At 44.9% G+C, this 12931-nt stretch overlaps 1 long non-coding RNA gene across 2 annotated transcripts in view; it reads left to right on the top strand.

The window, feature by feature from the left end:
• Window positions 1–5820, top strand: part of LOC123613918 (uncharacterized) — a 45376-nt gene extending 39556 nt beyond the window's left edge. The window contains exons 2-4 of one of the 2 annotated variants that reach the window (XR_006721354.2): window positions 1020–1127; window positions 2318–2869; window positions 5594–5820. This is a non-coding gene — a long non-coding RNA (uncharacterized LOC123613918). The other variant, XR_006721353.2, reaches the window with a different exon arrangement.
• The last annotated feature ends 7111 nt before the right edge of the window (window positions 5821–12931 follow it).

The following is a 12931-nucleotide window of genomic DNA, read 5'->3' as shown; positions in this document are numbered from 1 at the left end:
CTTTAAGTTTAAATTTGAAACTTTACTTTTACTGAATTGACTGGGGGCTGGTAGGAACTTTCAGTTGTGGTTATGAATGATTAGTCAAATCCCTGGATAGTTACTCAGCAAACGGAAGCCAGCGCTCCTTAGAATTCTGAAGTGTCCAGGCCCATCAGGGAGAACACGTGAGACCTGATGGGTGACCCTGGTCTGAGACTCAAACCAGGCGGGAGGTCTGCTGCCTCTTCTGAGTAGAGCCTCGGTGGGAGGAAACGCTCTGAGTGAGCTGGGATACAGAGTGATCCCTGCTCCGTCCCTCCACTGAGAAGTGGAGAAGACAGCTGGGGATATAGAACAGTGGCAAGCGGCACATTTTCTGTTCCAGTCCAGAAACTGAGAGATTAAAACCCAGTATGGGTTTACTCACACCATGGCTGTTACAGAACCTGGGAGCTCCATCAGGGCCTTTCCACTGAAAGCCTGGAGCAGCTGTTTTAGCACAGTGAGAGGGGCACCCCATCTGGATGGGGGGGTCTGAGATGGGCGGGGGCAAGGGGTAAATGCAAGGGCACCTGCCCAGAGACAGGGACCATCAGGCCTCTTGTTGACCTGCAAACTCAAGCTTCATAAACTTTTTTTTTTTAATTGAATATAGTTGATTTACAATGTGTTAGTTTCTGGTGTAGAGCATAATGATTCAGTTATACATATACATATATATTCCTTTTCCTACTCTTGTTCATTATAGATTGTTATAAGGTATTAAATATAGTTCCCTGTGCTGTACAGTAGGACCTTGCTGTTTATCTATTTTATATATAGTAGTGTGTATCTGCTGATCTCAGACTCCTAATTTATCCCTCCCTCCTCCCTTTCCCGGAACTCTTGGTAACCATCAGTTTGTTTTCTATGTCTGTGAGTCTGTTTCTGTTTTGTAAATGAGTTCATTTGTATCATTTTTTAGATTCCACATATAAGTGATATCATGTGATATATGTCTTTCTCTGACTCACTTCACTTGGTGTGATCATCTCCAGGTCCATCCAAGGCACCATCTCCTTTGGAAGTCTTTTCTGCCTGTGTCCCCGCTGAGCCACCAGGTTCCCAGCCCCACCTTCTGCAAGTGCACATCACATGGCGATGCGGTGAGTCATTCACCCCCGTGAATCCCTCCTTAGACAGGGAGTGCACGGAGGGAAGAGACTGTCTTAAATTAACCACCTTCATATTCTCAGGGCCTCCTTCGTGCCTGATAACGTGGTATGGATTCAGTACAAGTTTATTGAAAGAATCTCATGGGAATAATGATTGGCAAAGTTGTGGCCTCGGGACATGTTTCTCCAGCTAGGATTTTCAGAGTCCTGGAGCTCCAGAGAGGTGTCTTGGGGACCCTCATGGAAATGTGGGGGAGGGTTCTCCCAAGGGCCCCTTCTCCTGAAACTGACTTTGATCTGAGTGGTTCTGCTTTTGTCTGTTTTATGTATTAAGAGTCTACATCTGGTTTTGCTTAAAAACCACTAGTAAAAATCCTATAGGTGGGAGGAGGAAGAGCCTTTGGGTCTGTACGTACCACAACAGCAGGATATCATCCCAGGATAAAGGAGGCAGGCCGTTCAGGGGCATCTGATCATGGTCACAGCCTCAAGACTGACTGCAGCCAGGAGACCGAAGGCAGCAGGAGAAGGAGAAAGGAGGCCTAAGGGCTCTCTGAATCACTTCTCAAGGGCTTCTCCATGGTCTTTGGTCATGGACCAAACTCCTTAAGACAGCAGACAGGGCCCCACTCCCTCCTCCACACTCCAGCTACTCTTCTCTCAAATACAACATGATCTTTCCTGCCTCAGGACGTTTGCACAGGCTCTTTCCTCAACCTGAAAACTTCCTTCCTCCTTCTCTTTCCTGGGCCAGTTCTTCTTCAAGTCTCCATTGCTATGTCCCTGCCTGGCATCTACCTCCCTCAACCTAGACCAGGTTGGAGCCTTTATTCCCTGTATTTCCAACGTAGTGTGTTTATCACCAATTGCAATAATCTATTGAATGTCTGGTACGTTCTCCCCAGATAGGTAGTGAGTTCTGATGAAAGAAGGATGTTCATCCCTCTATTCCCTGCACCTGGCCCAGGGTCAGGCAGCTAGGAGATGCTCAACAAATTCCTAACAAATGTGACTGGCCACTTCTGAGATGGCCCCCAGTGATCCCCACCTGCCTTGTGTAATCTCCTTCCCTGGAGAAACTTGCTTCTAAACCATGGGATATGGCAACATTGAGGGTATCTTACTTCCATTATTGGGTTATAAAAAGAGTGTAACATTCATCTTGCTTGTTACCATCTCAGCTGTCAGGCTTTGATGAAGCAAGCCGCCATGTTGGAAATGGTCACACAGCAAGGAACTGAGGGTGGCCTCCGGAGGAGCTGAGGCCCAGTCCGACGACCTGCGAGGAACTGAATCCTGCCCACAATCGTGTGAGCTTGGGAGTGAACGCTTCCTGACTGGAGGTCCCTCAGCTCTGGCTGATGCCTTGATTACAGCCTCATGAGAGACCCTGAAGCAAGAGGACCCAACTAAACCACGCCAGACTCCTGACCCTCAGAAACCAACAGGTAAAACCGTGTGTGTAGTTTTAAGCCACTAAGACTTGGGGGTAATTTATGACACAGCAATAAATCACTGATAAGACAAATGAATAAATCAGTAGCTGAATGAACGAAACTCAAGACCTCACCAAAGGAAGAGGAACTCAAGACTCGAGGGGGATGGACTGAGGTAGCTAGTCAAAGAGGACTGCTGATGCTCCCTGTTTGATGATGTTCCTCCCAGCTACAGGATCCGAAGATGGGATTTGGGGGAAAACTCTCCCAGAGTTCTCAGAATCAGAAATTCACCAGGTCAGTGGACATTTTATATTCTTATTTTATATACGTACCATCTGACATCACACATGAGAATTTGTGTTTGTAGGCAGGTACCAAAAATACAGCCTCAGTGATACCAATTTGGGTCCAGTTTATGTCAAAATGAACAGTCTGGCTTGGGAGGCCTTCATTTTAAATGTCTGTATTTTAAGTCTTGATCCAAGTGACCCTCTCAAAGCGTCTCCATCTCATGTGTGTTTGGCTACAAGAAGTCTCATGTGACTCTGAAAATGGAAGCAGCACTAATTAACTGGAGTGTGTTAGTGAGTGTTGATTGTGTACATAGTCCAGACGTAAATAATATAAAATCCGTTATGGAGCTATAAATACCACCTTTATCAATAGCTCTCATAATTTATAATTTCCCAGTGCATTTCAAGATGCCAACTCTCACCCTTTCCCTAGATTGATTTCCTTGCCTCAGAGTAATAAAAGGGTGCAAAATAATAATAATAATAATAATAATGACGTACTTTAGAGTGACTCATTCATGTTCCAGCATCCAGTCTTGAGGGAGGTCTACAAAGAAATTCTTCTCCAACCTTCTTAAATCTCATTTTTTTTTCCTGCCCAGTTACACATGGGAACTATAATTGTTTATTGCATTTCTCTGGGTTAAGCTCATTTCCATTGGAACTCCTAATTACTTGATCACCGTGGCATTGTAACCTGCCTTAACATTTAAAGTTTATTTGCTATCAAATAAAGGATATTTGTTTTCCCTGTTATTTATAATCATTTTCTTAATCTCCTAGCATCCAAATCTTATTTCAGTTGCTCATGAGGAAAAACTCATGTTTGCTCTGTGGAAATGCATAAATGCATCTAATGGCATGATGTCCCTTTGTGTGTATCCAAAAAGGGAGGGCAAGGGCTCACTGAAAAAATCTAAATGGTGAAATCCTGAACTTAAAGACAGGTTACAGACTGTCTATTTAAGTAACCAATTTTTAAAAAATCATTATTTGTAGAGGGGTGTGTTGCACTATTGGTCTATTGGTTGCAAGACCATGATTCTTTTTTTTTCAATTGAAGTATAGTTAATTTACAATGTTGTGTTAGTTTCTGGTGTACAGCATAGTGGTTCAGTTATACACACACACCATATATATATATATACTCTTTTTCATTATAGATTATTACAAGCTATTGAAATTAGTTACCTGTGTTACATAGTAGGACCTAGTTGTTTATCTAGTTTGTATATAGTAGTTTGTATCTGCTAATCCCAAACTCCTAATTTAGCCCTTCCCCTTCTTTTCCCTTTGGCAACCATAAAAACATTTTCTATGTCTGTGAGTCTGTTTCTGTTTTTTAAATAAGTTCATTTGTGTCATTTTTTTTAGATTCCACTTACAAGTCACATGATATTTGTCTTTCTCTGTCTGATTTACTTCACTTAGTATGATAATCTCCATCATGACTTACTTCACTTAGTATGGTCCATCCATGTTGCTGCAAATGACATTTCATTCTTTTTATGGCTGAGTAGTATTCCATTGTATAAATATACCACAACTTCTCTGTCAATGGACACTTAGGTTGCTTCCATATCTTGGCTGTTATAAATAGTGCTGCTATGAACATTGGGATGCACGTATCTTTTCCAGTTAGAGTTTTCATCTTTTCTGGATATATGCCCAGGAGTGGGATTGCTGGATTATATGGTAGCTCTATTTTTAGATTTTTAAGGAAGCAACACCATGATTCTTAAAGCTGCAGTTTTCAAGGCTGCTGTCAAGAGTTAACAGATCAGAAATGAAGATAAAGTAGCCATGAAGCTGTCATGGGGGTGCCCTGAGTCTAGAGTTTTATACACATTGTGCTCAGATGAGCTGAGAAAACAGCTTTTGACTTCCTCTCAAGCCTTCGACCACTGAGTCACCTTAGTTGGCTGCAATCATTCAAACAATCCTTGAGGAAAAATCCTTAGGTTCTCTGATTTTGTTGCCCCCAAGGTAGGATTGGGGGAGGGGTGTGTTAGCTGAGTCCTCATGGGACTAGGGTAGCAGGGTTCTAGAATCCAAGAAGTGTCCCTAGATGCTCCGATCTCCACCGTTGCCCTCTGCCACCTCCCTGCTGACCTTTGCAGACAGCTAAGTTGACTGGAGGTGCGTTTCAACATCCGGCCCCTTGGCCAGCGTTTGGGGGTGATTCCTGGCTGCCTGGCTCCTGCAGCCCCTTGCTGGTGTTAAACCCTCCAAGCCACATCCTCTGTCCAGCCCCTGGTCTAGGGAATTAGCTTGTGCTCCCTGCCATAGGATCATCGCCCCTTGTCACAGCGCATCCCTCTCAACTTAGCTACTTCGCTTACCCCACTCCCTGAGGGAACGTCAGTGGACCCACCACGCCATGCGGGAACTGAGACAGTCACCGTGCCACCAGGCTCGCTGAGGAGTGGCTACCTCCCAGGTTTGGTGCAGGGCTGTTGCCAGGCAACCTCTTCCCAGGGTCCAAGCCATGAATTGAAACAAACAAATGAAAACGACATGCCCCTGTCCTTGGCGTTCCTCTCCATAGCTCCCCAGACTTCCCCTAAGATGGAGAGACGGAGAACCACGCCACTCACTCCCTGCCTTACGTGACAATCTGCTCGTCTCTCTAGCCATTCAGGAAAGAAGGGGAATGGCTTTTATTTCCCTTTTCTGAGTACCTGAGTTCTGCTCTCTCTTATCTCCTCCTCCTTGCCAACTCCAGCCTCAAGATGGAGACTGAATGACTGAGAGAGTCTGAGAAAGACCCACTTACCCATGAAGGAACTAATTCAAGAGGCGCTTGAAAAATTTTCCACCCCTTCTGTAAGTCAGTGGGAAATAATATCATCTGATTTGGAATGAAAATTGTATCTTGATTCTTTAAATATGCTTAGAAATTTATTGGATGTCAAGTATAAAAATGTTCTTCTTTAAAAATGATCTTCTACATACTGTGTGGTTCCATTTATACGACATTCAGGAAAAGTCAAAACTACAGGGACAGAAAACAGATCGGTGGGTGCCTGGGATTACGGTGGGAAAGGAGTTGACAAAGGGACACAGAGGAACTTTTTAGGGTGATCCATCTTGATTGTGGTGGTGGTGGTGGTGCAGTTACATGACTGTACGTGCTTGTTAAAACTCATAGAAACGTACACCCAAAGGGGTAAACTTTGTTGTACATAAATTAGACCTAAGTAAATCTGACTTTTACCCAAAAATGATGAGCTTTCACATTCCTAAGATTATAGCTGACATGTATGGAGTATTTCCACCCCACACTGGAGTATTTATTTAATAAAGCACTGTTACCACTTTGACTGCATTAGCTCATTCAAGCCTCAAAAATAACTCTATTTGGAGGGAACAGTTTGTTATCACCATCTCCATCTTACTAACAAAGGAACCGAGACCTAGAAAAGTTATGTAACTTGCCCAAGACCACCCAGGGAGTACAGCTGGAATTCACACCCAGATCTGTCTGATGCCAAAGCCTGTGGGTTTCACCACCAGGTTGTATGGCCTCTCAGGATAAGGAAATTTAGGCTGATGAATATTTAAATACAGATGGATAAATATTTAAGAGGCAAACTGGCAACACTTATGTTTGCCTGTAACTTGCCCTTCCTAGAGTCTTTTCAGGTTCAATCACATTTGCTCTCAGATCAGAAAGTAAATAGTACCCCTCCCAACACACACACACCACACACCACACACACACCACACACACACACACCAGGAATGTATTTCTGCAGTTGCCCCAATCCAACATCCTCAGTTGGACTAAGAGACCCATCTCTGCCATTATTACCAGTGAGCTAAGAATGAGTCAGATCCGGGTGACTGCTGGTCAGGAGGAGCCCCTGCAAAGTTTCTAGGGCTGTGTGTGGCCCAACATAGCTCACACCCCTGTTTGGGGTCCCCAACCTGTGCTCTCAGCTGGGGGTCCTGTAGTTCCAACCCAGAAACCACGGCAGCCTAACAAAGATGGCAGAGCCTCCCCTAACTACAGAGAGCTTCCTTCTCAGGTTCGTGTTCACTCGACCTGGGTATGAGACCTCCAGCTCCTGCTGCCTCTGACAGCAAACGGATGGAACAGTGTTTTCATTGGCTGCTGGTGCTAGCACACCCGGAAATCAGGATCTCCCGGAGTCTTCCCAGCTGCTTTTCTCTATGGCAGAGTGCTTCCCATGATCAATTACGGAGCCCGATGTAGGGTTGTGGGAAGATACTGCAAAGCCGTGGGAACTCAGGGCCAGTTCTCGCTGGGGGAAAGGGGCCCCGAGGCCCACAGCTGGTCACCTGCCTCCCCCAGCCTGGAATGTAAGTGGCAGAGCCCACCTCGCAGTAGCAAGGCAGTCAGGGAGAGCGTGGCGTTGCGACAGAGGCCATGGCATGTGCCGAATCCGCTGTGGAGAGATGAGCTGGTCAGGTATCAGTTTGCTCAGCGAGGGACCTTGGGTCAGAAGTAGACAGTGCAAACGCGATGAAAGGGCAATGATTCACCCTGGCAAATACCACCTTGTGTGTTCTCTTATCTGCTTTACTTCGGGAACAATTTGGTCCTCTGCTGCTGCTGCTGAGTCACCGATGCTCACGGGGCTGGAGGAAGGTTCTTGGAATCAAGGGAACACCACATAGGCCACATCTTCACTCATCTGTCATCAATCTTTATGGGGCCCCTAGTCCCAAGGCCAGGGTTGCTTACATTGAGTGGCATGAAGGTCTGTCATCTCAAAAAAAAAAAATGCCCTTGCCCTTAATTCTCACTGTGAAGCCAATTGGTACACTTGGTCAATTTACAATAAAGGTGCTGAAGGCCGGGTATGTTCGGAGGGGATGGTGATGGGGGGAGAGGTACGGAGGTCAGGGCAAAGCTGTAGGTAGGAGCCTTCCCGGAGCTGATAAAGAGCCCCGAGGAGCTGCTCTAGGGGCCCAGGGCAGCTTGACACTGAAAACAGAGGATCAGAAATAGTCAAGGAGAGATAGGAGACAAATCTGTCTGCTTCCAGTTTGGCCTGAAATACAACGTATCTGAGCTACTCTAAACTGTCGTCAGTTGTTCCTCCCCCCATATGAAGAAGTTTTGCCTTTTTTTTCTGAGAAGAAGACATGAAAATTTGAGACCCCTGCTGGGAAAGGTCATGAATCTAAGTCAACAAGGGACCCAGAGGAATGAAGACAGGAGACAAAAGAGTATGTGTCCCCTTACATTTACCTCTGCAGCCCAAGCGTGAAGGATAAAGATAATTCCAAACTGCCTAGGCCTGGCAAAAAAGCAGCCGAGAGATTGGCCAAGATAGTAACAGAAGGCCAGTCTTTATTCTGGAACAGAGGGCGGAAGGATCTAAGAAGGCAGCCCTCCTGTAATTTTATTTTCTCAAACACTAGAAACCACATGCATGAAACCTACAAAGCCATCTTATAACATGTAAACCTGAAAGAACATGCTTAATTTAGTCATTCCCTTGCCTGTCTCTTAGCAATCTATTCTGTTGTTTCAATCCTCTAAATCTTGTTGCTTCAATATTCTCTTATTTGATTTATCAAACAGGTATTGGTGATGGCATATGCAAACTTCTTTGCAAAGCTTACTGCTCCCAGTGGGAAAAGATGATAGTTTCCTAAAATTGCTCTTTGCTGTATGCTCAAACCATTATGAGAGAAACAGTAGGGTATTCCAAAAACTGAGCACCTACTATATACAGAGCACCTTGCTGATAAGAAGAGGACTGCGTTTATCTAAAGTTATGCTGCACGAGCGCTTCTGCAGGTTGGGCATCGCTGATGGCAAGGAAGTGCCTTGGAAGGGAAACTGAGTTATGAAGTTTCCATTTCCATGATTACTTCCACGCTCTCCAAACTCTCTCCCTCAACCTGCCTTTTCTCATCTATAAAGTGCACACGATCACCATTAATTGATTTAGGTAGTCTGCTCATTGATTTGTAAACATGGATCAAGGTGCCAGACCATCATTTATGCAAATTGGCCTTGCTCACAGACATGGAAACTAAAATAAATCAGATCTCAGGCCACAAGCGGTCAGCATGACCTCAGGAGGCAGAGGCTGGGTGCTCGCCTAAGGCTGGCGCTCTCCCTCTTTCAATGCCAAATGGTGAGTCGACACCGACCTCCCTTGCCGGCTTTGTCTCCTCAGCACCAGAAGATTCTTGTCCTCCCTCCATCCCCAAAGGTTCAGTGATCTGCCAAGTGTACCTGCCTGTGCAGAACCAGCTCTCAGATGCTAAAGATTCCATTCTGGCTCCTAGCACCAGGGAAAAGGCCCATGAACTTCCCCAGTCCAGAATGTTTCAAGTTTAGCCTTAAAAATAAAATAAAAGCAACATAGGTTCATTTGGAGAAAATTTGGGAAATACAGAAATCATAAAGAACAAATAAAATTTGCCTTTAACCACATTTTTCTAGTCATTTTCATTCCTATATATCCATCAAAGCCACTTTTCAGAATGCATGTTAGAGCAAAACCGGGTAGTTTTTTTTGTTTTTGAAATATAGTTGATTTACAATGTTGTGTTAGTTTTGGGGGTACAGCAAAGTGATTCAATTACACATATACTTACATATATTCTTTTTCAGATTCTTTTCCATTATAAATTATTACAAGTTATTGAATATAGTTCCCTGTGCTCTACAGTAGGTCCTTGTTGTTTATCTATTCTATATATCATAGTGTATATATGTTAATCCCAAACTCCTAATTTATTCCTGCCCCCTTCCCCTTTGGTAACCATAGTTTAAATCCTGGTAGTTTTAACAATATTGTTTCTGTTTGTTCTTTAAGATTGCACAAGACTCTCCATGAAATCTTCCTCATCTTTTGCATTACCCTCTGACCCCATCAAGTGTAACCATTCTTGGTGGGGGTGGGGGACAGATTAAAACTCTAAATACAGTAAGGCAGTCCTTTCCCAATTATTTGGGATTATGTAAGACATTTCTAGGAAATGCAATTCCCATTTTATTTTCAGCTTTTGGTGGGGGCAGTGTATGTGGAGGAGAATGCCAGAACAGTATAAGGAGTATTTCTTTTCTTCTTCTTTTTCAATTAAAGTACCGTCAGTTACAATGTGTCAATTTCTGGTGTGCAGCACAATGTCCCAGTCATGCATATATATACATACATTTTTTCATATTCTTTTTCATTAAAGGTTATTACAGGATATTGAATATAGTTCCCTGTGCTATACAGAAGAAATTTGTTTTTTTATCTGTTTTCATATATAGTGGTTAACACTTGCAAATCTCAAACTCCCAAATTTATCCTTTCCTATCCCCTTTCTCCAATAACCATAAGATTGTTTACTATGTCTGTGAGTCTGTTTCGTCTGTTTCTTTTGTAAATCAGTTCATTAGTGTCCTTTTTTTTTTTTTTTTTTTTTGGATTCCACATATGAGTGATATCATATGGTATTTTTCTTTCTCTTTCTGGCTTACTTCACTTAGAATGATGATCTCCAGGTCCTTCCATGTTGCTGCAAATGGCCTTATTTTATTCTTTTTAATGGCTGAGTAGTATTCCATTGTATAAATATACCATAACTTCTTTATCCAGTCATCTGTCAATGGACATTTAGGTTTCCACGTTTTAGCTATTGTACATAGTGTTGCTATAAACATTGGGGCGCATGTATCTTTTCGAATTAGAGTTCCCTCCAGATATATGCCTAGGAGTGAGTTTGCTGGATCATATGGTAAGTCTATTTTTAGTTTTTGGAGGAATCTCTATACTGTTTTCCATAATGGCTGCACAAACTGCATTCCCACCAGCAGTGTGGGAGGGTTCCCTTTTCTCTACACCCTCTTGAGCATTTATTGTTTGTGGACATTTTAATGATGGCCATTCTGACTGGTGTGAGGTGATACCTCATTGTAGTTTTGATTTGCATTTCTCTGATAATTAGCCATATTGAGCATTTTTTCATGTACCTATTGGCCATTTTTATGTCTTCATTGGAGAATTGCTTGTTTAGGTCTTCTGCCCATTTTTGGATTGGATTGTTTGCTTTTTGTTAAGTTGTAAGAGCTGGTTATATATTCTGGAAATTAAGCCTTTGTCAGTTGCGTCATTTGCAAATATTTTCTCCAATTCTGTAGATTGTCGCTTTGTTTTGCTTATGGTTTCCTTTGCTGTGCCAAAGCTTGTAAGTTTAATTAGGTCCCATTTGTTTCTCAGTCCAGAGTACAAACAGCAGGAGCCTGTTGGAAACACAGACTCCTGGGCCCCACCCCAGGCCTACGGAGTGACAGTCTGCATTTTCATGACCTCCCTAGCTGTTCCCAAACCATGCACCTTAAGTTCGAGAAGCACTGGCCCGGGGAGCCCCTTTCTGGCCTCCTTCAGGTGGTATTGATTGTCAGGATTTGTCCAGAACGTTCACACCTCCTTGATGTTGAAACTAGCAATAAAAATCCCACCTCCATGGGAGTAAACACCTTGTGCTCCAGTCACAGCCCGCATTCTTCTGGGAAAACCCTTAAGTGTGTTACCATCTCAATGCCCTGGGAAGTTTCGAGGGGGCTCCAAATGGAAGTCAAGGGAAGCAGCCAACCTTCTGTTTTACCTCCCCCTCCAAGTCCCTTCTAGGGTCCGAGCTGTTGTGTTTGTGGCCCCTTAAGTCATAGTAAGTCCTTCACCCACGGGGACAAGAGAGAGTCAGGACAGAGTTCTTTAAATTCTGTTGGACAAAAATCCACAATGCCCTGCCCCCCTCCTTGGCCCCCACCACACCTGCCCTATTTCCTGCCTCCGCTGATTCACCTCACCTTGGCGCATCCACCAGGGGCCCCAGGAGAAGCAGGTGGGGTCCATGGGCGGGGAGGACCCTAATTAGGCGGGCTAGGATCACAGACTTGGAGAGCAATACCGCTGATAGAGGGAGAAAAAGAAGTGACAGAAGCTAAAACAGTCGTGTCTGTCTGGGCCACCAGCCACAACCACATGTGTACATTGGGATGTATGTCAGCCCCCGGGGCTGCTTCTAGTAGGCCTCTGCTTGAAATTTCCAACCAGGAGGTGTTCCCAGGCAGCCGTCTGAAGCATCCATGGAGAGCAGCACTCCCATTCCAGGACCTGCTGCACCCATCCAATCTTCTCTCTCTTCACAGACCTGAGAGGTGTCACAAAATCTTTGTGCCCAGGCACGGCGCCTCCCTCTGGCTTCTGGCATTGGATCCTCCTCTGTGTCTTCGGCAGCACCAGACAGTCCCGCTGGCGCCCAGCCCTCAGCTTGACTATCAGGCTCTCATCTGGCGTGTCTCCTCTCTGGGGCTTGGCTCCCTAAGCTCTCGGGACAGATCCGCAGATCCTTCCAGGGGAGCATATGGGACACATATGGGACTCCAGGGAGCAGGGGGAAGGATGAAAGGTGTTAGGAACGGCCTCTTCCTAACCCGCGGGGAACTTAGAGATATCACCCGACTCATCCCAGCAACACTTGGTTTCTAAAGCAAGCAACCGCAAGTCGTCTTCTTTCCAGGGGCAATGGTGCATATAGGGTGGGAAACTCAGGCCCTGAGGTTGCAGAGGCCTGCATGTAAATCCCAGCTCCCCATCCCTAGTGGGGAGATTCAGCTCTGCTTCCTGAATTTTCAGGCCTCCATGTGCGCCTCTGTAAAATGGGGATCACATGACCTGCCCCACAGGTTCTGATGAGGATGAAATGAGATGTACGTGAAGCCCTTAACACTGTGCCTGGCGCTTTATGGGTGAAAGGCAGCTGTCACTGAGATGGTTATTACCTGCATGTGGACAGCAAGTCAGGCTAGATAACCCACTGAGTCAGTGCTGTAACCCAGAAGGCCTGCGATTCTGGTCTGGGTCTGCCTTGAATCACCCTTGTGCCTCCGTTTCCTTATCTGTAAGATGTAGATAACACTGCCTGGCAGTCTGTTCTTTTGCAGCTAAAGCTTATCAGTGCTAACTGTGGCACTGTTGGAAGCACTTCTCATGTTAGCTCATGACATCCCTGTTTGACAGGTGAGGAAACTGAGGCACAGAGGGAAGAGGGTCAAGCAGCTGGGAACACATGGAGCTGAGAC

This window comes from Camelus bactrianus, chromosome 20, assembly GCF_048773025.1.
Source record: "Camelus bactrianus isolate YW-2024 breed Bactrian camel chromosome 20, ASM4877302v1, whole genome shotgun sequence".
Taxonomy (NCBI): Eukaryota; Metazoa; Chordata; class Mammalia; order Artiodactyla; family Camelidae; genus Camelus; species Camelus bactrianus.
Note: the sequence above shows the minus strand (reverse complement) of the source record. Positions and strands in the feature narration are given on the sequence as shown.